The sequence below is a fragment of the Semicossyphus pulcher genome, unplaced genomic scaffold (assembly GCF_022749685.1).
Source record: "Semicossyphus pulcher isolate SPU_LCO1_2020_fin unplaced genomic scaffold, fSemPul1.0.p SCAF_7, whole genome shotgun sequence".
Classification (NCBI taxonomy): domain Eukaryota; kingdom Metazoa; phylum Chordata; class Actinopteri; order Labriformes; family Labridae; genus Semicossyphus; species Semicossyphus pulcher.
In genome coordinates, this window is record NW_027211748.1 from 23,382,263 (window position 1) to 23,406,618 (window position 24,356).

Below are 24,356 nucleotides of genomic sequence, written 5' to 3' on the forward strand. Positions count from 1 at the left end.
CAACCATCAGAGGGGCTATCTGCAGCGCTATCACACGCCTGCACTCAGAAATCCTCACAGGGACGCACACACATATTTACTGACATGTTTTTACCTTTTCCAGTCCTGGCATGGCCTGGAGTTTAGCAGCACATTTCTTACATGGAGATTTAAAGGTGTCAAATGAATGATTTATGTAAATGCTGATCAAGTGTCTTCAGTTTCTGGGTCATTGGCTGGTTTCAGTCAGCCCCCCGTAACCCCCTCTCTCACTTTGGCACAGAGCCAACTGTTCACAGACACTGAAAGATGGTTGGAGGACTTTTGAAACAAACTCAATATTATTTAGTTCCGATACATTATCAGCCGATTCCCTCCCCATAATCTCAAACTGCGCTTTATAATAAAGATAATTTAGTTCATTTTGGATTACAGTAAAATGGTCGGGCTGCATGGTGGTGCAGTGGTTAGGTTCCTGGTTTGAATCCCTGATTAGACAGAGTGGGCCTTTCTGTATGGAGTTTGCATGTTCTCCCCGTGCATGCGTGGGTTCTCTCCGGGTACTCTGGCTTCCTCCCACAGTCCAGAGACATGCTCGTTAGGTTCATTAGTGACTCTAAAGCCCTTTGTACATTGCGGTTCCGCCTCGGCGCCTTAACGAAGCTCTGCCGTCATGCAGCCTTTGCCAATTTACATTGGACCAAGCAACGCCGTCGTAAAGCCGCCCCATTGTGTGTTGTCACACAGCGTTCCAGCGTTGCAGAAGCAAAACATGCGCGAGGTGTAAACAAACAGCGTGTGCTTCAAATACACACGGTTCTGTTCTGCCCTGGCAGCTGTGCTGTTTACACAGACGCCGTTTCGCCTCCTATGCCAGCTCAGAGGTGGAACGACTTCGCCCCAACATTACGCCTCTGTGCGTTTTACATACGAGACGAAACGTAACAGAGGCGTCTTGATCTGACAGTGTAAAAAGGGCTTAAAATTGCCCGTAGATGTGAATGTGCGTGGGAAAGGTTATAGTCTGTATCAAGGCAAGGCAAGGCAAGGCAAGGCAAGTTTATTTATATAGCACATTTCAGCAACAAGACAATTCAAAGTGCTTTACATAGAACAACAAAGGCAAAGAAACACATCATACATTAAAAAGCCAAGTGAAGAAAAACAGCTAAAATATCAGCCCTGTGATTGACCGGCGATCAGTCCAGGGTGTAACCCCGCCTCTCGCCCAATGACAGCTGGGATAGGCTCCAGCCCCCCACGCGACTCTAAACAGAATAACAGGTACAGATAATGGATGGATGAAAAAATTGGTTGTGGCTGCCGCTCAGGTGCTTTGGTGTTTATTGCACGCTTTGGTGGTTCGATACCTGTCTTGATATCTTCACCTGTCAGAGGTCACTTGGGTTCAGGTCCAACATAAGGTTTAGTCATGGCAACGGAAGCCACTGCTTACTTTCTCTGTATTAAACAAAGAACACAATCTGTCCCTTCTTAACTAACTTTCCTGGGAGTGTCTAAATATAAAAATGTTCTGAAACATTCAGTGACCTGCCAAATATTTAAAGAAGGATCTGGCAGTGCAATACTGCAGCAAGTGCAATTATTATATTATGGCACTTTATAGGCATGGACGACTGTGACAACTTTTACCATCTTGTTTTTTTTATTTATACTATTTACATTTCATATTACATGACATTTTAAAGTTATATATTTTATCTTTAAGCTGTTTTTTTTGTAATTATAGCTAGTTTTACACCCTTTTAACTCCTCATGTGTATGTGTATGTGTGCACACACTCTTTTATGCTGCTATGGAGTTTATTGCTGCTTGCTTAATGTGTACTTAATTATAATTTCAAGGAGACGGAGTGTGGTTCTCCTGCTTTGAGTGTTTACATGTGTGAAATTTCAAACTGTGGTTTAATTTAAATCATTTAGCTCTCCATCCGTACATTAAAGTATTACAATAAACAAGTATAATAAAATTGTTCGGATAGAGATACAGGTGGACCAAAGGCTCACATGCTTTGGACATTATATCCAAACATGACACATCTGAGCAAATCAATTTTCATTAACTTCCTGTCCTCTTGTCTTTCATGAGCTGTGGTTGTGGTTTGTTCTCTGCGGTCGTCCATTACCACGCTCACTTCCTTTTTTTATGTCTCACTGATTACAACCCTTAATTCTCAAAACTGCAGATAGTTTTTCTCGTGAAGCCTACAATTAATTAGGTCTCTGCTTATCGTCACATGATGCTCGGTCATGTTTTCTAAGAACCCTGTGTGTTCATCTGTGTTATCGCCTCATGCGAGTGCATGCAGAAGGCTCGACAGTTCTTCACAGCTCTTATCAGAGTCGACCTCTCGCATTTCGGTTAGAGAAAAGACGCTATCTCACCTAGCCGTCCTCTCTGTCAGACTGTCTACCACAGATTAGACAAGTCAAGGAGGACACTCTGTGCCACTTGTTAATATGCTTCTCTGCAATGAATTGTCCACTAAGTTAGCAATGTAGTAGTTTAATTTTATTTGTTTCGGTTCCCTCTCGCTCTTTTTAAAATAATTTTTACTCTAGTAGTTTCTTCTTTTTTTTTATCCTTCCAGAAGAAGCCGGAGAGAGTTTGGACTTCATAAATTAACTGTTCGCCTTGACTAATAATCAACTCCTCCATCATATCTGTCCCCAGTCGCTTCTCGAAAAACCCTCACTAGACCTCACTATCCTGGACACACTCCAAACTTTCACTCCTGGTTAAGGTTCCCAAGGAAATATTTGCAGCACAGGTAATCAAATTAATGACTGCGATCGGCCTCTTTGAAAAAATCTCATTAGGCGTGTGATTAGGCCATAGCAACAAGACTGCACCCAACATTCTCTCTGAGAGAGACCTGACTCCAGCCACTCGTCTTAATTAATCGTCTATTTAAAGTCATTGCATCCATTGACACCGACGATAATTACATTTTAATTGAGCGTATTACAAAGGAATGGCATTTCTTACATTGTGTAAGACTGGCTTAACTTGTACATTCAAAATAGGACTCGTGGTGTTGTTATTGGGGATTGCAGATCTTTCACTGAATCTTTGCATCGTGGAGTCCCTCAGGGTTCACTTCTCTTCCCCCTGCTTTTTTTCTTTAACATGTTACCACTATGAAACATTATACGATTATATAACATATATATATGTTATATAATATATATAACATTTTTCAATTTTACGCAGATGACACACAACTCTATTTCTCTTATGAATCCAGCAGTAACAACTAATAAATCTCTCTCAGTTAATGCCTAAATACAGTAAAAATCTGGCTGGCAATCAACTTTAACTTAATAGAGACAAATCTGAAGTCATTACTACAGGCCCAGACACGACACTTTATCTCATCTCATCACCACAACTATGTTAATTCTCAACCAGAATCACCTCTAGCTGCAGAAATCTTTGCAACACTTAATTATGATCATCTGTCAACTAGCATATTAAAATAATAGTCGCTTCATGTTTAGCCCAGTTACGCAGAATCTGTAAGATCTTTCTATCTTCCACTCTTTTGTTTGGACCACTGTTACAACTTCTACTCATGCTTATAGGTAGGAATACCCCAAAATGCAGCTGCCAGACTCGTCACTAATTCTTTAAGAAAGAGTACATACACAACACCAACTTTAGTTTCATCACACTGGCTACCTGTGCGATGTAGAATCAATTTTAAGATGTATTTTTTTTACTTTCATGGCATTAAATTGATTAATTCAATGATTTTCTTAACCATATGAGTCTCCGTCTTAAATCCTCTGTTGGGTCCATGTTTGAGACAAAATGAGGCAACAAGGATTTTGCTAACAGGACACTGTCGCTTTAAAATCACCTGCCCAAGGAGATGCAGTATGCAGCCTAATGTCTGTTCCCTTGTAAGGGACTTTTAAGGTAATTTTGCTCAATAAACGCTGTGCTGTGTATTTCTTAATACTATACTTTTATAATTTCAAGACCTTATTGTGCATCCCATTTTAGTATACATTTACTTTAATGTTCTTTTAATAAAGTTTTTATCTTGTTACTTTATTGAAGTCTGTTAATTATGAAGCACTCTGTAACTGTGTTTTAAAAGGTGCTAACTACTTTGTAATTATTTGCTTATTAGAAATAAACTGAATATTGCATTAGGACAGCAGAAAGACTGAGGGCTTGCTGTCTTTTAAGATGTTTTTTAAAGGCTTTCAACAGTGTACCTTGTCCTATTATGTGTACAGATGGTCATATTTGTGTTGGTATAGCTCAAGAACATTATATGTATCGCAGCATAATAAGTGCTGGTATAGGACTTTAGACCTGTCAGATGGGTGGCTGTGGTGACTCACATTTTCACTTTGGTTTTACATGGAAACTGTGCACATTTTCACCCTAAGTGTATTTTCTTTGGTCATACCTGCATAGCTACAGGATTTTGCAACCAGTGCTGTGCCTTAGTGAATACTGTGTGAATCATACATCCTGGGTTTGCACAGGTGAGAGGTTACTTCTGGTGAAAATGAAAAGATGTATGCACCATGCAAAGTTTTAAAGAAAGCACCCTTGTTCACAAATGATCGGGTAAACACACTAATATTTTATGCCTAGATTAATAAATGTCATCAGTATTACTTCTTCACCTCCTGTGCACATTTCCCATCCGATCCTCACAGTCAGGAATGTGATGAGTTTTGTTTGACCAGGGCTTTCCTAATGTTTCGCGTTGCCAGGACGCTGAGCCTTATCAGATAACATTTCATGCTAGAGTGATTTCCATAATTTACCTGTCACTTTTATGGCAGTGGAGAAGAATTATATAAGACAATACCTGCATCGACATCGCATTTTTATCAACAGCGTGGCGTGTTTGTGGTTGAAGATCTGTCACTACTGCGTGTTCAAACACATAATTGCTTTCACTGTTCTCGCTGAAACATTATTATATAATCGAGCCGTTCTTTAGATGATGACATGAATCCTTTAATACCCCGTCAAGTCTGTTGTCAATATGTGTCTTGGCACTTGGGCCTTCTGGCAGTAAAACTTAATGTTTATTCAACCACAGCATGTAGTGCAACAAGAACTTCCACAAAAGGAACACGCAGCAGCGACTCAAGAGACGGATACTTACAAGACTAAAAGTGGGTTTTTGCGTTTTTCTGTACGTCCACTTGCCATCTCGAGCGCAGACGTGCAATCACACTGAGAGAATGTGTGCAGTTTGAGTAACTGGTGGTTACTGGGCACGTCATACCCCTAATGGTCGCCATCTTTGCAACGAAGCTGAAGGGTCTGTGGTCATGTCTGTGCAAATGACGCATATTTCCCACCTTGTGTGAAACGGTACAAATCAATCTTGTAAAACTAAAATCACGATCATTTTTACTTACTTTAATAAAATGATATCAAAGTGAGCGAGTAAACAAAAGGCAGATGTTTTTGCTGGTGAAAATAGCGGTCAAATGTCGGCGATGATGCTCCACGTTTCACCAGAAGCAGTGAAATATTGCCACATTGATGTCATATCTGCAGAGGCAGAAAGAGGACTGAAATATTCTACTCAAGTAGAAGTAGTGTTACTTGACTGAAATTGTACTCAAGTGAAAGAACTAAAAAATGACTCAAGTAAATGTAAAAAGTAGGTCACATAAAAGTTACTTCCCCACCCCGCTGATTTTTATAATCAAAATGACGACAGATGGGCCTTTTGTCAAAGAGTAAGATGCTTTGTTTAACCAGAAACAGCCGTTATAGCGCTCTTCATAGCCACCAGACTCCATTGACAAAAACAGTAATTTTGCCTCACATTACACAGGAGCTGCTGACTCTGCTGCAGCCTCGGTTAATTTGTTTGTGTCATTGTTTGGTGTTTTAAAGGCTCTGAACTGCATTCAAGCGGTGTCTGGTCCAAGTTAGTTTTCTTTCTAGCTCGCAATATCAGTAGATAAATATTTTACTCAGTAACGGATGGATGTACAAATATAGCGAATTATTTTACTTCATTTAAAACACTGACTTTGAGTACACAAGTACACAAAAAAGCTACTCCATTACATTAACGCGAGTACTAAGAATTTTTCCCCTCCACCTCTGCATATCTGCTAAGTGCAAGTTAGTAGATAGTGTACACAGTGTACTAGTTGGCAGTGTGATAATGCCAGTATCTGATTTGAGACACAGAACAATAACACCATTCATGTGTCATCCTTTCCTGCTTTTGTAAAACTAATAATGGTGCAATTTACTTTGCATTAACCAGAATTATCAGTGCTTAAATATGGATCCTCATTGACCAGTCAGGACTCAGCTGTATGCTGTTCACTATAAAAGACATCACGATCATCAGCTGTTTAAATTTCTTTTAAGTCTCTTTTACATTCTGGAAAAACGCGGAATTATGCAGTTTTTGCTTTTTCACTGTGAACAATAAACACACAAAAATGTGAAACCCATACAAAATCCATTTAAAAGACATGGCTCCTTTAAGAAGAACCAAGAGTTCACTTTTTCTTCTTACCTAAGAAGACTTACTTATCGCTTATATTTTCTATTCACAGATAGATATTTTCTATGAATTGTTTTGTCTATGTCCTATAGAGACCTCCAGAGCAAAAGATAAACTCTTCAAATGTTTTGTTTGTCCGACATTTTAAAATCGAAACTTGTACAATCTATCAACGTCAGAAAAGCAGACATTGTTTACATCCAGGAAGAACGAGAGGCGATTTTTTTGTGAGTTTTTAGTTTTAAAAAAAAGCGTTGCCATGTAACTTTGTGTGTACACGGCACATCATAATATAATACGCTGTTGGGACTCGACTAACCATCAGTCCAACGAATGTGTATCTCTCTGTCTCACACCCATCAGCCCTGAGCCCGGCACAGTGCGTCACATTGTTTCACAAACAGACCACACATTAGGCCTGTGAGCAGATCGGCAGTTGTTGTATTTTTTTCTCCCCATTTGTTTTCTTTCATTCTATTGGTCGGATCCGCAAATGGCGCCTGTGGTTAGCTGATAGCATCGCTCGCTGCAACCACATGAAGAGAAAAACCAACAGTCAATTACAGCATTAGTACTGATGTAGCAGCCAAGATGACAGTGCTCGTAACCGCTGGGTAAACAGTGGCGAGTTAAGTCTGCAGTGCCACGGCAGGCTGGCACGCACACGCACACAAACACGCACACAACATCATCATGGATTAAAACACAAAAATGCCATACTCTATTATTGAATTAAGGCAGCCCCGTGCAGAATGGACAATAAAACCAGAGACACTTTGCTGGACGGTGCGCGCTCGGCCTTTCAGAGAACAGTTAGAGACAAAAGAGAAAAAGCTCTGCCATTAAAGATGAGTCACTGCGTCATGCTGAGCATTTTTTAACTCTGCCCATCCCTCCATTCCTCTGCCAGAGTCGCTGCTGGAATATAAACGTCTTTCTAAAGAACCACGAGAGACGATAAAATGAGCCCGTACTAAACGACATATAATATATGGGAAATCCCAAAGACACACAGATATAAAAGACTTTCATCACCTTATCATCCCTCTAATCTCACCTGCCTATGATGTCATGCCAGGTGTGGAAAATCAACAGCAAAAAGTAGAACATGACTTTTCTTGCAGGATGTGTTCGTGTTTACAATGCAGCAAATATCTAAAATAATCACTCTCACTGATCTGGACTGAATGTTGTGCTTTAGAAGAAGTGAGCATATCTGATAAGTTTGTTTGAGTGCATTGATCTGTGAAATATGCCCATAGAATTATGGAACTGACTGACACAGCTCACTAGAAGAAGAGTCCACTGACCAAAATGTTCATGACATGTAGGGGGACTTCCAGTCGAGACACAAGTGTTAGGCTTAATGTAGCTAAGTTAAGATAAGGTAATTAGTGCTGTAAAAATTAACGCGTTCATGTTTGCGATTAATTTGAAATATTTTTTATTAAACAAGTATTTTAATTTAAATGTGCTTCTTTTGTGTTGATTCTACATTAATTTCATGATTTTACATTTTAATATCAATAATAATAATAATAATAATAATACATTTTATTTGTATTGCACTTTATATTTAAGCAATCTCAAAGTGCTACAGAGAAGAAAGATAAAACAAGACAATTTTTATGTGTTAAAATGAGAGCCTATAAAAGGCACCTAGCAAAAAGCTTTCTTAAAAAGGTAAGTTTTTAGGTCCCGTTTAAAAACATCTGCAGTCTGTGGGACCCTCAGGTGGTCGGGGAGGGTGTTCCATTATTACAAGCTTCAGTCTTAAGAGGAAAAAAGCGATTAATCACAGCGAATTGTGCGATTCATTAGTTAGTTCAATTATGTCATTCTTAATGGAAAGTTGACATTGTTTGAGATCAACTTTGCATTAAAAATGACATAATTGACCAAATGACACTTAATGACAACAGTCATGAACATTCATAAGGACTCACTCATGCTCATGCCAGGTGTCATCTCATGGTTATGAAGGTGTCATGTCAGTCTTATGCACACCGCTTCAAAGAAAGTGTTACCACTTGAATTTCAAGTAGACTTCCAAAGCAATCCATTGATAAACTACATTAAGTTCAGATCTCTGCTAACAAGAACAAGACGGAGAGAGAGCCCAGTTTTAGCTAAGCTGCACTGCTATCATGTGTGTAAGGATTGATATGAACTTATTCTACTTGTTCACACTGCTCTTAGCGGACTGCGTTGCTAATTCCTTGTGGTTTTGTAATCCTCCACAGCCTCTTAGATCATCTGAAGCTGATTTCCTAAATCTAAACTGGAAACCAAAGTGTTTATTCAACATTGCCTCTAACTTACTGTCACTGTGTTTTATTGTTACCTTATACGTACTTGATTGTTCCTTACATATTCCTGTTCTTGTATTTTGGTGCCTGTTTTGTTTGTTATTTTGAATGCTTGGTTTTAACGTGTCATATTTGCACGTGTATTCATTCGTCTAAAAACGAATCCCTCTTTAGAAAAGTGTTATATAAATTTAATTTCCTTCATTAGAATTTTAGTGTTAGATAACATGTTACGTAATGAATCACTGGACACCATTTTAAGGCTGAGGCTCTCTCTTTGCTTTTGGTAAGTTCACTTTGAATGAGAAAGCAAAAAGAGAGCGTGTACCATAAAGACTGTCCTACTGGAGTTTTGATCCCCTTTCTGTTTAATGACTGTCTAACAGATAGACCTGAGCTGAGAAAGTATAAACAGAGCTGATTGTGCTTTACCGACAGCAGCGTGACTCACTGGTTAGTAATGTCGTCTCGCAGAGGAAACGTGCTGCAGCTTCTCCATGTGAGAGTTACCTCCGCTGTCTTCTGCAGGTCGGGCACATGTCACTCTAAAATGCCCGTAGGCGTTAATATGAGTGTGTTTAATGAGTGTGTGTATTGGCATGTGGCGTCTGACTGGTGACCTGTCCGGCGTGTTTCCCTGCCTCTGACTCAAAGCTGCAGGGATTGGCCCTGTCACGAACATTCATTGAAACATGATGAATAGGCTTTACAGTGGAAATCTAAGTTAGTTAGATGGATGTTGCTCATGGCAGTTTCCTTTCCTATATTAGTTGGAAGAGGTTGTTTGACATGGGTGTCACATGACAAACAACTGTACAACATAAATGTAACCACACATTACAGTTTCTGTGCACATGAGAGCATGGATGCAAATGGTTACAGAACATAAATCTGTGAGACAGTAATATGTTTTAGATTATTGCAAAGTACCTAAACATGCAGTCTGAACTGTTTATGTTAAAGCACTGCAAAACCAAAATCCACAACAGCCTTCCAACGGGTCAACAACAAGCTTCTAAATAAGACAAACTGGCTTCAATCCAAATTTAAAATATTGTTTTAAGCTACTTTAAATTTTCCTGGTACTCTGTTTGAATTGGGCTTGGTTAAGCTTTAGTGTTCATTGTATAATAAATTCACTGATCCAATCACGTGACCAGTCACATGGCAACTATTCAGCATTTTAATCCACAACATGCACAGGTAATGAGTGACGGCCGCAGGTGTCGGAGTTTCAGCTGTGTGACTTAAGCATGGGTGTTTTAAGGTGGTGTGGTGGGGATTAGCTCTGGAATTCTATCGCACTAGCTTAAACAATATAGCCTTTCGTTTTAGCATTGCTGTCATCGCTTCTCGATAATTATAGCCATCTTAGCTAACATTGCACGTGTATGCTAACTGCTAACTACAATCCTGATAGCAAAGCATTTTGTTAGTCACCATTCAGTGACCACATATTTTCAGATACGAGTCCTTCTGCTCCTTCCTCTTGTGACTCTGACTAGTCAAGCACACTGTTCAGAGCTGCATTACGCCGACTGTGTATAACAGTGTTATTTAAATTTTTACTATTTGAAGCCAAACTTCCAGGGGTTGTTGTTTTTTGTGTTTCACAGTTCATTTTAAATAGAAATCAACTTATTTTCACAACATGTTTGTAATTCATTACCATAACATAGGCACGTTTCTTTCTTGCATCTTTCCATATCTTTATATTAGCTGTGTAAAACACCTGTAATAAAAGGGGACGAGAGACGAGGAGTTATGAACCAACTCTGCTGCTCCTCTTAGCTCATTGTGGAATCTTAGTGTCTTCCAGCTAATTGTTTTAGTATCACGGCCCACAGCTTCACTGGTTTCATTCACTCTCAATGCTCTCATCTTTCTTGCTACAGGAAGCTGTTTTTAGTAAAAAGACAACTATGATAAACATTGTGTACATAACCTGCTCAGCAGCAGCAGACTGACAAAGTTAGCTAGCTAACAATTCGGAGCACTTAGCAGCTAAGGAGTTGGATGTCTTCTCCAAAGGAATTGGTAGGGAACAAACCAGAGCTTAAAGTAACGTGATTTTAAGACTTAAAGATGTTAAGATATTCCCAACGATTCATGTCTGCTTGAGGCACTTGTTTAACTCTTTTGTCTTGATATAACTTTACTAAGTCATAAAGGTGTCTGTGTTGTGTTTACAGGTTTTTCCGTTGCCCCAAAATGATCCAAAAAATGCTCAAACTACAACCGCTTGCATACTTAAAGCTAAGAGCAAAGGTCTTTAGTGACAACCATCTACCTGTTGAGTTGTTTGTCTGTTCTATCTAAAGGAGGAGGACAGAGAGAGACTGGTTAATATGACGAAATACACTTGCACATTAGTTACATCTGATACCACAGATGTGATATGTGCCCGAGGCTGGTGCAACCTCATTAATCCTCCCCAGAGGCACAATAGCTAACTGTGCTGGCTGGAACCTTTCTCTGCTTTAATGCCTCAGGCCCTCCCCAGACAGATGGGACTCATTGCTTTCCTACGGGAGCTCATCCACAGTGGAAACCTAATACCCCCCAACAGACAGGTTATCACGAACACACACACACACACACACACAGTCACAAACGCACACAAACGGTAACAGAAGCCTGTTACCTTTCACTGCTGTTGTTTTGTAAGTTTGTCGCAGTTTGTAAGATGAGAGGAGCTGAATTTGGATTATTTCCAGGGGAAATTATGTGTGTGTTTGTGTGTGTGTGAGTGAGAGAAAAAGGGAGAGAGAGGGGAGAGATAGAAAGAAGAAACCTGTGTGTGTATGTGTGTGTGTGTGCATGTTAATGAGATGCAGTAACTGCAGGCCAAGCGTTACGACTGGATAACCAGGTAAAGTTGCTTTTCAGGACTGCGAGAAAAGAGTGTTTATCTTTGTGTGTGTGTGTGTGTGTGTGTGTGTGTGTGGAAGGGGGGTTGGGGTTGTGCATCCTGGTGTACCTCGGAGGATCCTCTGTGACCATAAATTAGTCTCTTTTTCTGTTTCTCGTGTGCCGTGTCAATCATCGCTTTCAGAAGTGACACAGTGACAGACTTAAAGTGTTGAGTCGTCTGCTCAGAGTGTGCCCAGACATCTCTTGACTTTTACTGTTGGCTGCAAATTCAAAGTCAAACCAGATCAGGAATGACTTCCTCATAAATGTCTGACGAGTGAATTACAGTGTGAAAATGTTTCACATGTCGTACCACAAACTTTCCTGTTTATAAAAGTCATCACCTCAAAGCTGAGAAATGTCTCGGCAATACGTCAAATTCTTCAGGTGTAACTCAGCGCTCTCAAAGAGCTTATAAGGTGATAACATGCTGAGCAGTAAATCCACCTGTCTCTCTGAATGGTGTCAGAGTAACACTGACTTCGACAGGTGTCGTGAGTTTCACCCGAACCTGACAGACAGCCTTGACCTTTGATCCCTCGACACCTCGTGTGCCCCGAGGACTGGAGCAATTAGACAGAGGACACCTCACAGAGTCCGGCTACGTCTCTTTACACTCCACATCCCCATTCAAGGTGGCATCTATTACCTGCAGTGTTTTCCTTTCATCTCTCATGGGCCTAAAACAAATGCTGGAACAAATCTTAGCGCGATATTTTCACTAATTGATAATTCAATGTGTCCATACAAATACTACATTTAAATATTTATATATATATATATATATATATATATATATATTGTTTTATATGGTTTTCTTTTTTGGTTTTCAGACATGTAACTTAGCTACTTCCTCAAATGGGCTCTATAAGCTTTACTGAGCGGCAGTGAAATCTTCACATGCCTGCTAGGACCACCGGATGATGGCTGTTGTTGATCTGCCCGGTCAGAACAATGCAATAGAAATAAAAGAAATAGAAGGGGATATAAGAACCATAATGATGGGCTTACTGTTCCTTACTTCAAACAATGTATTTTATAAAATTAAGGCAGATTTTCACTTGTTTCCTCACGTTGGATGAATATACTTGAGATCTTTCCAACCAGGATTCCATCATGCCTTGGACTACAAATAGTAATAATACTAATAATTAAACTAACTACAATATTTATATAGCACTTTTCTTAACAGGTCCTTCACAAAAAAACTAAGATAAAAAAAAAAGCAGATAAAACGCAAATAAAAACAGCAAATAATTCAAGAAATCATGATTGGCTTCCTATAACAGAAAGTGCTCCACAGTCTGGGGACTCTAAATGCAAAGCCCCCCATCACCTTTGTTTACGGGTCCGGTTATAGGAATATAAGGACGATGTCATCACTGAGTAAGTTCTAAGTTTAATCCAAAACGCAACTGAACTTGGTTGAGGTTCTTGAAGAGATTTTGCATCTTATAAAACATCTTTAAAATGTATAATGAGTAGGATTTTTTCCTGCATTTTGTCAACAACACATTCAAACTCGGCCCCTCCTCCTGGGCTCGTCGTCACCAGAAGCTCACTCTCACTCTCTCGTGCGAGAACACGCCCACCCCGCCGAGCTAACACCGACAGCATCACGGTTACCTTTGTTCTAGCATGCTAACCGCCCGTTACCGTTGCACTAGTATGCTAACTGCCAGTTAGCTTGTCCTACCTGGTTTGAGGCCCCTACCTGTCCAACAGAGAGAAGGCCAACTCTGCATCTATCTTTGGCCATGTTCGCCGGTCTGAATGGGGCCATGTTGCTAATTTGAACCACTCCCAGTGATGATTTATATTACATTACATTTGTAGAAGTCTATATTTTATTTTTCTAGGAAAATCTTACTTATTATACCTTTAGGAAACAAAGAGTCCAAATGGACCAAACTTAGAATGACCATGACCTGGATGACTGACAACCTTCCCAAATATTTTCTCTTGACGGACTTTACTTGAAATAGTTGGGCTGAATCCAGCAGTGTGTGTGTATGATTTGCTGTGTTGACGCTGTTCTTACTTTGAGAGAAAGTGATGCTATTTCTGATGCAAATTCAGTCAGTTAGGGTCAAAGCATTCATGATAATAAGTTATGCATTGCTGAGAATAAGCCTCTGTGTAAACTATAAATTGCATCTCAGCTTACGAAACTCCCCGATACCTGCCAAACAATGTTAGACATCACCTTTAAGACTTTTCGTTCCAACAAAAGCAAAAACAAGTTGCCTATCTTGCAAAAAAACACTTTTTTTAACTAAATTTAAGCTGCAACTTAAGATCATTCTCTATCTAGTTATTGAGGAAGTGCTTCCTTGACCTTGCATTGTTTACTTCGAGTACAAACCCTCAGTGACATGTTATCCTTCATCTCTCTGACTTAACTCCCAGGCCCTCTCACCTGTCAGTGACACACAGCTCTCTGGATGGACTGACCCCTCCATCCTCTTTTCTCTTGACACTTTGTATTCTTTAACTACGTAACCAAAGCCCTTCAGAGTAACCCCTTATTTCCTGAACCCCCCTCCTGTAGTTCAGTTTTCTCTTTCATCACTGTGATCTGTCCTTCTCTTTTTCTCTCATTTCCCTTTGTTTTCCCTCCTTTCTCTAATGCCCAGCTCTCCCTTTCAGTGTCATCGCCTGCTGCTCTGTGTTCTAAAGGGTGAGAGCGAGATCAAAGGAAATGCTTTCACATGTCAAACCAATCGGAAGTGAAGGAATCCTTAAGCTCTAAAGTAGGTAGTCTGGTTACTTCCTTGAAAGTCCTAGAAAGCGTGCAGATTCGTGCACACACACAAACACACACAGAGAAGCCTAATGCATGAAACTGCCAGGTTCAGGGACTTTTGTTGTTTACACAGAACACTGAGAAAAATTAAGTGAAACGTTTTAACCCCCAGGAAATGTTTAATGATAGCAGCCGGCCTCCATAAATAAACATTTGGTCCCAACTGAAAAATCGCAATAATTGTTGAATGAATTTGTTGTCTTCAGAGGATGAATCAGAGCGACTTTGTAAATCCCCTGCCTCAAGGGTCGCAAGGGTCAGCGCTTGGCCCCCTTGTCTTTTCAATATATACCACCTCACTTGGTGCAGTCATTCACTTCTATGGTGACGACCAGCTAACCTTTAAGGTGTCGTATTTGCCCTGTACAACATCAGGAAGATCAGAGCAATTTTTATCACTGTCATAATGTGGGAGAGGGGGATTCGCCGACACAGGCGGAGCTCAGAGGGCAAGTGCTCTCATGCTACCTGAAGCTAACTGGCTGGAATCATGACTTTGTTTGTTGCCCATTTACAGAGGACACAAAGATCTAACCGCTATCAAACCTTGTTTTGGATTAGAGTTGCATAACCAACCTTTAAGTAACCAGGTCAATCAGAGAAACCAGATGACGCTGGATATTTAATAACTTTTACCTGCTATGTTGCACTCTATTAAACAATCTTAACGAGGAACAGTGTGACTACTATATCCAGGAATGTCAATCAGTCATTATGCCAACAAAGAAAAGTGTCTGGACATTTAAAGGATTCATGAGGAAGTAGAGATCTGAGTAACTGCTAGCCCTGAAGCCGGATGTGTGATAAGAAAATATACAAACCAATTATACTTAAAATTCCCCCAAACAAAGTCCAACATTCCTGACAGCTCACTGACTCTGAGTCAGCTGACTGATTAGGCTGATTCATTAACATACTTTTAAACTGACAAGTATCTTCTACTGTACATAAAGCCTGATGACATTTAGGGACCACTCATCCAAAATGTGTTTGAAACCTGTTGATGAGCTTCATGATTTTGTTCATGTGGGGGATAAATAGGACTGTGAAACTTCTATAACATCCTGCTATAACAAACCCCAAGGCAAAACGTTTAAGGAAGCAGTTTCACCAGCTGTATTCGCTCAAAGGGGAAATCCAGCACTTGTTTTTTAACCTGGGCTTTATTTTCTTTTTGCATATTTTAGCGTCTAAACAAAAAGGTTTGGAATAGCTCCAGTAGACCATTTAGCCCACAGCAGTGAAACAGGCTGTAACGGCTGCAATGTAATCCTTTGGGGCAAAGGCACCAATCAAAGTACGATCAATTTAAGTGCTTGTTTTTGCCACTGACAGACCCAGATTGTTATTCCAAGCATGTGACACCATTACAGAAAGAGTAAGATCATTTAATAAACCAGAAACAGCAGTTACATTGCTCTTTTCAAAGCCACCAGACTCCATCGACAAAAGCAGCAATCTTACCTTGCAGAACACGGGAGATGCTCGTCTACCAATACTTAGATCGGACGGTTTCATTTCATGGCAAAATAAAGTTTTCACATCTTTCATGTATAAGTTAACTTCAATGGAAGACTTTCATTGTGAAAGGTTGGTTGTAAAAGATTAAAAGACTGTTAAAGCCATTTGAGCACTTTAATACAACTATGTATGTTGGTGATGAATGAATATGTAGGTGTCATTATGCATTGTAGGTGTCATTATACTGCACTGAGCATGTCGGGCATTGTAGGCCTGTGGGTACATTTATTTGTTATCAACTTTTTAACTTGACATTTTCAGGAATTATGGGTAATTCTTACTGAGACGTGCACCGAAAAATATGACCATAGAGGTTGTTTGTTCAATAGACATCTATGATCTTTAAAGGTAATGTTTTTGGGGGGGGTTTGCCTTTTTATTGGATAGAATAGCTGAAGGGAGACAGGAAATGTGAGGAGTATAGAGTGGGGGATGACATGCACCAAATGATCACAGAACGGGAGTCGAACCTGCAATCAGTGCGTCGAAGACTGTAGCCTCATTACATGGGGCGCCTGCTCTACACACTGAGCTAAACCAGCGCCTAATATCTGTGATCTTTATTCATGATTATATTACTTGGCAAATACTGGTGATAGTAGCTGTAACGGGAGAAAAGGCAGGAGTCAGGTGACGTAGTAAAAGTGATTAAGGCTGTGCGGCAGGGAGGGATGGATTGGCCTAAATAACCCAAAAGGCTTTCACACCAAGGTTTAGCTAAAAGTAAACACTGAGTTATGTGTGTAATGTCACTTAAAAGTGCGACATAAATTAAGTAACAACTTAAGAACGTAATTTAAAGCGACTGTGTGGAACTTTCGTTATGTGTTGATTTAGGCGACCCGTGTGGACAAAAGTCGTTCGTCTTTTCTCTTTGCTGACCCCGCTTTCTTTGAACTGTGACATGTGACACTCTTTGATTTTGAAATGGAAAGTGTAAACTGAAGCCGTTTCGCCACCGTGCCGTTTATGGATTCACCCGAGCAGTGGTCAGAGGCATTCAAATGAACTATATAGGAATAGTCAATCTTCCAGCTGATGGTCTTGTTTGCTTTTGAAGGTCATACAGCGGCATCAATATTGATTTTTATCTGTTTCCCTTTAGCGAAAAGTGAGTGATTGAGAGGATCTTTTACAAGCATGAGTTGTGTACTTATTCTAACTGCTGTACGTAGGGTTGATAATTTAGAAAAACCGAGGTTGTAGGGGTAGGAACAGATGACCTATGGGGTCGTCGGGGCTGAAAGACTTTGTTCTTGCTCAACCAAAGGACCGACTGTATGTTCTACATTTGCAATATCCTAAGTGGAAATCCCTCCAGGTGCAGAAGCTGGTGTAGTACAACAGTTTGTGATTCTGATAAACAATGAATGACCCTAAGAGAGCACGTCTCGCCAACAAGAGGTTTAATATGCAAACAAATTGCTCATCGCTTGTAGTTAGAAACCCCCCTCCCACACAGAACATCCCTTGTTGCTGTGAGACAGTCACACAGCACAATCTCTCTAATTGCTCCTCTTGTCCTTCACAGTGTAATTGTCTAAATAAAACGTTACGTTGGCATATCCTGCTGCAGCCTGGATGAAAACAAGCCTGATGAAAATCCATTTAGATATCAAACTATAATTCTCCTGAGAGGTTTGAACCCAGGCCCCGCTGGTTTAAGGGCCTCACTCTCCAGCAGTAAAATGATGGATGGACACACTTCATGATGAATGGGGACACTGCGTGCTAACAAAGCACACAGTGATACCTATGAATACACCACAAAAAGGACAGAATAATACAGCTCATTGATTAAAGGGGCGAATGTGAGTGTGTGTCGTCTTTGACTGAAGTGTTATCCGTGTTTGTAAGGTTGCTGCTGTGTGAACATGATTACGACTGCAGTGTCTACACACACACACACACACACACACACACACACACACACACACACACACACACACACACACACACACACACACACACACACACACACACACACACACACACACACACACACACACACACACACACACAAAGCATTGCCTCTGGGCTGGAGTAAAGCTGATCGTGATTTCGGTTTTTAGCTGACAAGTTTGTAGATCAATAGAATAAAGACGCATTAAAGGGAAGTCGGGTTGTAAGAGGTTTTTATCAATAGTAAGTTTACTATGTACAGTAGATAACAGTCTGCATGGCCCCCGTTAGAAGCTGGCTGGAGCTCCTACACGGAAGCTAAGCTAAGCACCGCTGCAGACAGGGGCTGCCGGAAGTAGTTTTGGAGCCGCCATATTGAGGGCCGCCTCAAAGCTCTTGTCGCTGCTTGGAGGAGCGAGGAGGGAATTCATAGGAGCGATAAGCGAGGACACACAAGAGCAGCCTCCACGGAAGTCTTTTACTGGCCGACACGCCCCCTTATCACCGGAGTTTCATACCGCAGAGAGGAAGACGCGGACCTTAAAACAGACGTTATAGGCCGCCTTGAAACTGACTATAAACAACGACGGTATAAAGAGTCGGTATCTGACAACCTGGGATCGTTTAGAACGAAGTATTGATCATAACTTGTCATAAAACAAACACAGTAGAGTGATTAACTGCAGATTTTATTGTTATCTGAGTCACCATCTAAGTAAAAAATAAGTTAATTGTCTAAAAATCAAAAGTAGCAAAAACAGATTCATTTCTATTCAATTTAAATGAAAAAATAAAACCTCTAGTCATGATCAGAATAGCTGTTAAAGCAGACTGACAGCTGATCCAGCGGTGATCGGCTGATGCCGTCGTCACAAACGGACGTCGCTGCACGTGACGCTCCAGGGGAAGGGCCGTCTCATGTCTCTTAAAAAACATTCCCTCGTTTCCTCGCGTCTCTCCATGCCTCTCTGGTGGGAGGGACTAAGATGCAAGTGAAAGACGCAAGTGAAGGATGCATGTATGCAATTTAAGAGACTTGAGAAGCAGCCAGGGTCAGGAGTACCACAAACTTTAGCCACTTATGAGTCCTACATATTAACAAACATTTCAGTTTAAGTGTACAATGTATTTTAGTTTTCACATTGACATCAGACAGCCCTTTCCCTCAGCACTATGTCTCACTCTGTCCTGTATACCTACGCCTGCAGCACACGGTATTGGATCGGTTTGCAGAAGAGAGGACAAATAAAAGAAAATACAATTTTAGTGAAACGATGAAGTGCTGTTCATGAGGATATTGTTTTCCTACATATACCATGAAGTGTAAAAAGGCAACATTAGCTGAGATGTTCCTTTAAGTTCTCAAAACTGTTAGTGAAATGCTAATTAATTGCTAGGTAGCATTAGCTAGAGCTGAATTATTATAGAACTCATCTCCCTCCATTAAGGCTCAACACCCACTGCTGAAAATACATAATCAACGGCCCCCAACTAAACTCCCACCGCTGTCCAATGACTGTTCTTACAATTACAATTGCCCAATAACTGAAGGGTTTAAGAAGTCGAGCCTGCAACCAGTGCGTCCAGGACAGTACAGGCCTCTGTATATGGGGCGCCTGCTCTTCCAACTGAGCTAAACCAGCGCCCCATATATACTACTGCTGAATGCTTAAGATAATGCAGATAAGACCCTTAGGTTAAGGCTATTGTGGATTTGGTTTTCCAGAGGCTTTAAGAGAGATTTACTATGAGTGTGTAGTATTTAAAACCAGTTTTTCCAAGTTCTGTTTGAACATGCAATATAGAGTTAAAATATCCTGTTTCTTTACATTATAATAACTGTGTCAGTTATTTTCAGTCGAGATATATGCTGTAGATAAATTATGTAGATTTCAACTCCCTTCTGTCAGCTAGAGAGGATTAAGTGATACACGATGATGAGTGAGGATGAGGTGCAGTGATGTCAGGAGGCTTTAGGCTCATGCATACAGCGTCATTATAATCAAGCACATGAACAATGGTAGACTGAAAACATGTCTTCCCACATGTCTGGTATTCCCAGTCTCGGTGGTCAGTACATACCAAAAGTGGCCCAAGGAAGAAAAACCAGGGACACAGTGACAGAGTCATGGGCGGCCAAAGCTCATTGATGCGCATGGAGAGAACAACAGAAGCGCTACTATAGCTTAAATTGCTTAAAAAGTTTATGCTGGTTCTGATAGAAAGGAGTCAGAACACATCACAGCTGCGTAGCCGCAGACCTGTCAGGGTGCCCATGCTGACCCCTGTCCACCACAGAAAGCACCTACAATGGACATGTGAGTATCAGAACTGGACCAGGGAGCGATGGAAGAAGGCGGCCTGGTTTGATGAATCACGTTTTCTTTTACATCATGTGGATGGCCTGGTGCGTGTGTGTCGCTTACCTGGGGAAGACATGGCACCAGGATGCGCTATGGGAAGGTGAGCCGACAGAGGCAGTGTGATGCTTTAGGCAAAGTTCTGCTGGGAAACCTGCATTTCATGTGGATGTTACTTTGACACATACCACCTACCTAAACCTTGTTGCAGACCAAGTACACCCCTTCATGGAGACAGTATTCCCTAATGGCAGTGGCCTCTTTCAGCAGGATAATGCGCCCTGCCACACTGCAGGAATGGTTTGAGGAACACAACGAGTTTAAGGTCTCGACTTGGCCTCCAAATTCCCCAGATCTCACCTCGCAACTTACAGGACTTAAAGGATCTGCTGCTAACGTCTTGGGCAGGTGGTCATAATGTTATGGCTGATAGGTGTATCTATAAAATTACTCAGAAATGGCCTTGTTCTCCCTCTCAGCAGTTTATACATATTAAATAAGTGGATTATGAAGCAGCTCTGAAACACAAAGAGTGGAACATTGTTTTTTAGTAATGCATCATTTTTTTCAGAAATGACAACATTATTTTTATGTCAAATCTTGGAGTGTAAAGTTGTTGAATGTGGGAGTGTAGGAGTATAAAGTAGCACGAGCCGACATGAAAACAGATGAGAAAGCTTTCAGTACTAAAAAGAGTTCCTCTGTCTTGTGTTTTTCTTGGTTTTGAGGTGGGCGGGACTTAGCTGTTATATGTTTCATGGATGGAAGTTTTATAAGAAGTGGATGTTGGACAAATTGCATGGTAGTTCCTCATACTATTTTTGGCCAGCTTAGTTTAGAGTACATCTGTGGTGAGATGTAGCTTCATGCAGAAAATAAAGACAACATCCGCCGCAGTGCACGAGCGCGTGTGAGTTTCCATCATCACTCTCTTCCATGGAAAATCAATCTTGGCAGAGTGATAAGGAGATCCTGCTCTGCAACAGTAGACCTCAGATTCTTTGGAAAGAGGAAGTTGGCAGAGTTCCCAAAAGGTCAGGAGGTCACAGCACACAGTGTCACCTCACTGCTCTCTCTAATGACATAAACAACCACTTAAACATGACTATTACACCTGCAGTGGGGTTCAGAGGCCAGTCTGCACACGCTCAGTGAAGCCCGAAATAGATTAAACATTTCCATCTGTAATTATTCGCTCTGCAGGGTGTGATGCTGAGGGTAATTGCATGAAAGTTGGCGTGTTCGTCACCATGTTTTACATGGTTGTTATTTTAATGTGGCCAGTAATACACCGTGATGGCGTGTCATGAATTCAAAAGAAACTAATTTGCATATAACCAGCTTAAGACCAATCCAAGTAGGCCGCCTCATTAAACATTGTTGTTAGTTGGCGCTCAGGCACCTGCACACTTTGTTTGCTCATCGTTATGTGTCTGTCTGTGTGTCAGAGCGTGACGGGAAAGGCACATCTCATTTTTAGGTGGAATCTCTCCATTTCCCGTCTTTTAACAGGATTATTTTTAAAAATGCAGAGCATAACATAAGGTGTGCAAGATTATTCTGTTCTGCAAACAAAATAATTATCTAGTAGAAACAAGTTAATTATCCTCATGTGCAAACAAGTAATTATCTTGTGGGAACAATTTAATATCTGTAAAATAAATAACAGGCCTATTTGAACAAAGTGTACAAAGTGGTCGAGTGGAGCGACAACAGTGCTCTTGAGAAAAATACAAAAAAGACGGAGGAAATTATATTTGGTTCATCATCTGACTCCGTGATGCTCCCATTTTATCCATAGCGATAAAATCAGGTATCTTCTTATAAATACGTTTTCTCTTCTTTCTCAAATTCTTCTGTTTTTTACCCCTGTGATCACCAGTGTACAGTACTGTAACACCACATGGTACAAGTGTCTGTCCAATGTGTTAAAGTAAAAAACTGCTCCACCAAATGAAAATCTGATCAAAGATTATGAATCAGCCTACAATAAAAACATGTTAAGTCTGGCAAACAACATTGTGTTCGACCCAAACCCCGCTCTGAACAGTCAGTATGAACTATTACCATCAAACCCGAAATACAGGGTCTCAGGGTTTAATAAGGTAGACTGAAGCACTCTTTTGTCCTCCAGTCTAACCTCAACTTAAACCTGAGCTGAATCTCAGATCAAAAGAATGTTAAAGAGCTTTGAATAATGTGCTCTGTTATGAAATCTGATGTCAAATGTTTGTAGTTTATGTTGCAAATGGAGCTGCTGTGACGCAAGAAGAATTGCAGACTTGGTCTGACAAGTTTCCATCCATCCATCCGTCCGTCCATCTATCATCTATCCCTGGTCCATCCATCCATCCGTCGGTCCGTCCGTTCATCCATCATATATCCCTGGTCCATCCATCCATCCATCCATCCATCCATCATCTATCCCTGGTCCATCCATCCTCTGTCCCTGGTCCATCCATCCATTCATCCATCTGACCGTCCCTCTTCCTCTTTGTAACATTAGCACTGCAGTGTTGCCAAAGGGTCCAAACGTAAACGGAGCAGGGGAACGTAACAAGCTAGCAGGAGAGGATTGGGTTGCACACAATCATTGGCAGGAAACACAAGTGGGCACAGAACGAGAGACAGAGTAAGTAAATTAAAAATATATATCGATTTTTAGACCTACTTTGATTTAGTTTTTATCTTGTGCCAAATTAAAGTTTGATCATTGGTGGAAATGTAAAATTCTGACTCTGCGGTTGTACAGATGAATTTAGTGCTGCCTAAATATAACTAATGCTAAACTCACCCTGTGAGCTTTACAGCACACCTCCATGTTTCAAACCCATTTTCTGTCCAACACCATTCCTCCTGATGTTAACTTCCTGCCCTAATTTGAATACAGACTGTTATTTGACTATTTACAGTAGTAACCCTGCAGTTTGAGTGTGTGCTGTGCAGAGCAAACTGATCAAAGGACGCATCAGTAACTTGCATCCTTCTGTGTAGGATGTCTACACCTTACGCCTCCTTTGAGGATTCCCCACAGTGTTTGACTTTTAACTAGACAAACCATTCCAGGAACTCAGGACTGCACACTTCTTGTGAAAACTGCACATGCACTCTCTTTTCCTTACAGCAAACAGTGACTAACAATAGTGGATAGATAGGAGGACAGTCTTCAGATGAAAATGCTTATTAGTTTCAGTCACATTTTAGTCATTTTTACCCTTTATAGTTTTAGTCTAGTTTAAGTCGACGAAAACTCAAAACATTTTGAGACCATCAGCGACAAGATTGATTATTTCTATTTATACAACAGTTAGTTCCGACCAAGTAATCTGATTGGACAAGAGGCATTCCATGAGTGGCTAATAGAGAACAACATCACTAGAGAATGTTTGGGTTGCTTGGCAACAAAAGTCCAGTTTCAGTTAAATTGTGGAACTAGTTGAGTTTGTGGAACAAAAACGAGTTACTTTTTACTAGAATGTGTTGCTTGCATAACTGTTGTATACAGTGAGAGTCTTTTTTTTCCTCCTGTGCTAATCTGCCCCCCATGAGGGCAAAAAACTGAATCACTGACTTTAGTAACGGCAGGCTTTTGTTGGCAGAGAACAGGATGCGGGAAGAGATGGAGAGTTGTTCTTGCGTCAGGTTTACTGTTACTAAATATTCTGTATGCCAACATTTCAAACCTGCAAGATCTCTGGATGCAAATGTCACATCGTCATAGTGACAATATTCTTTGGCAGCAACTCTCCCTTAAAGAGAATAAGGGTGAGATAATATCAGGGTTGGGTGTAGCTGCAGACAGACAACACCTTTTGAACAAAAGGAAACACGCATGACAACATGTTAACATGGAGATGTTGTATACAAGGAGTGGAATATAATGTCTCTTAATTCATGTAATTATTTAAATAACATCTGTAGCTTGGAAACATTTCAAACATTATTAAAGTTAGTGATTCAGTTTTTTGCCCTCATGGGGGGCAGAATAGCACAGGTGGAGAAAAAGCCTCTCACTGTCCCAAACATAAGTTCTG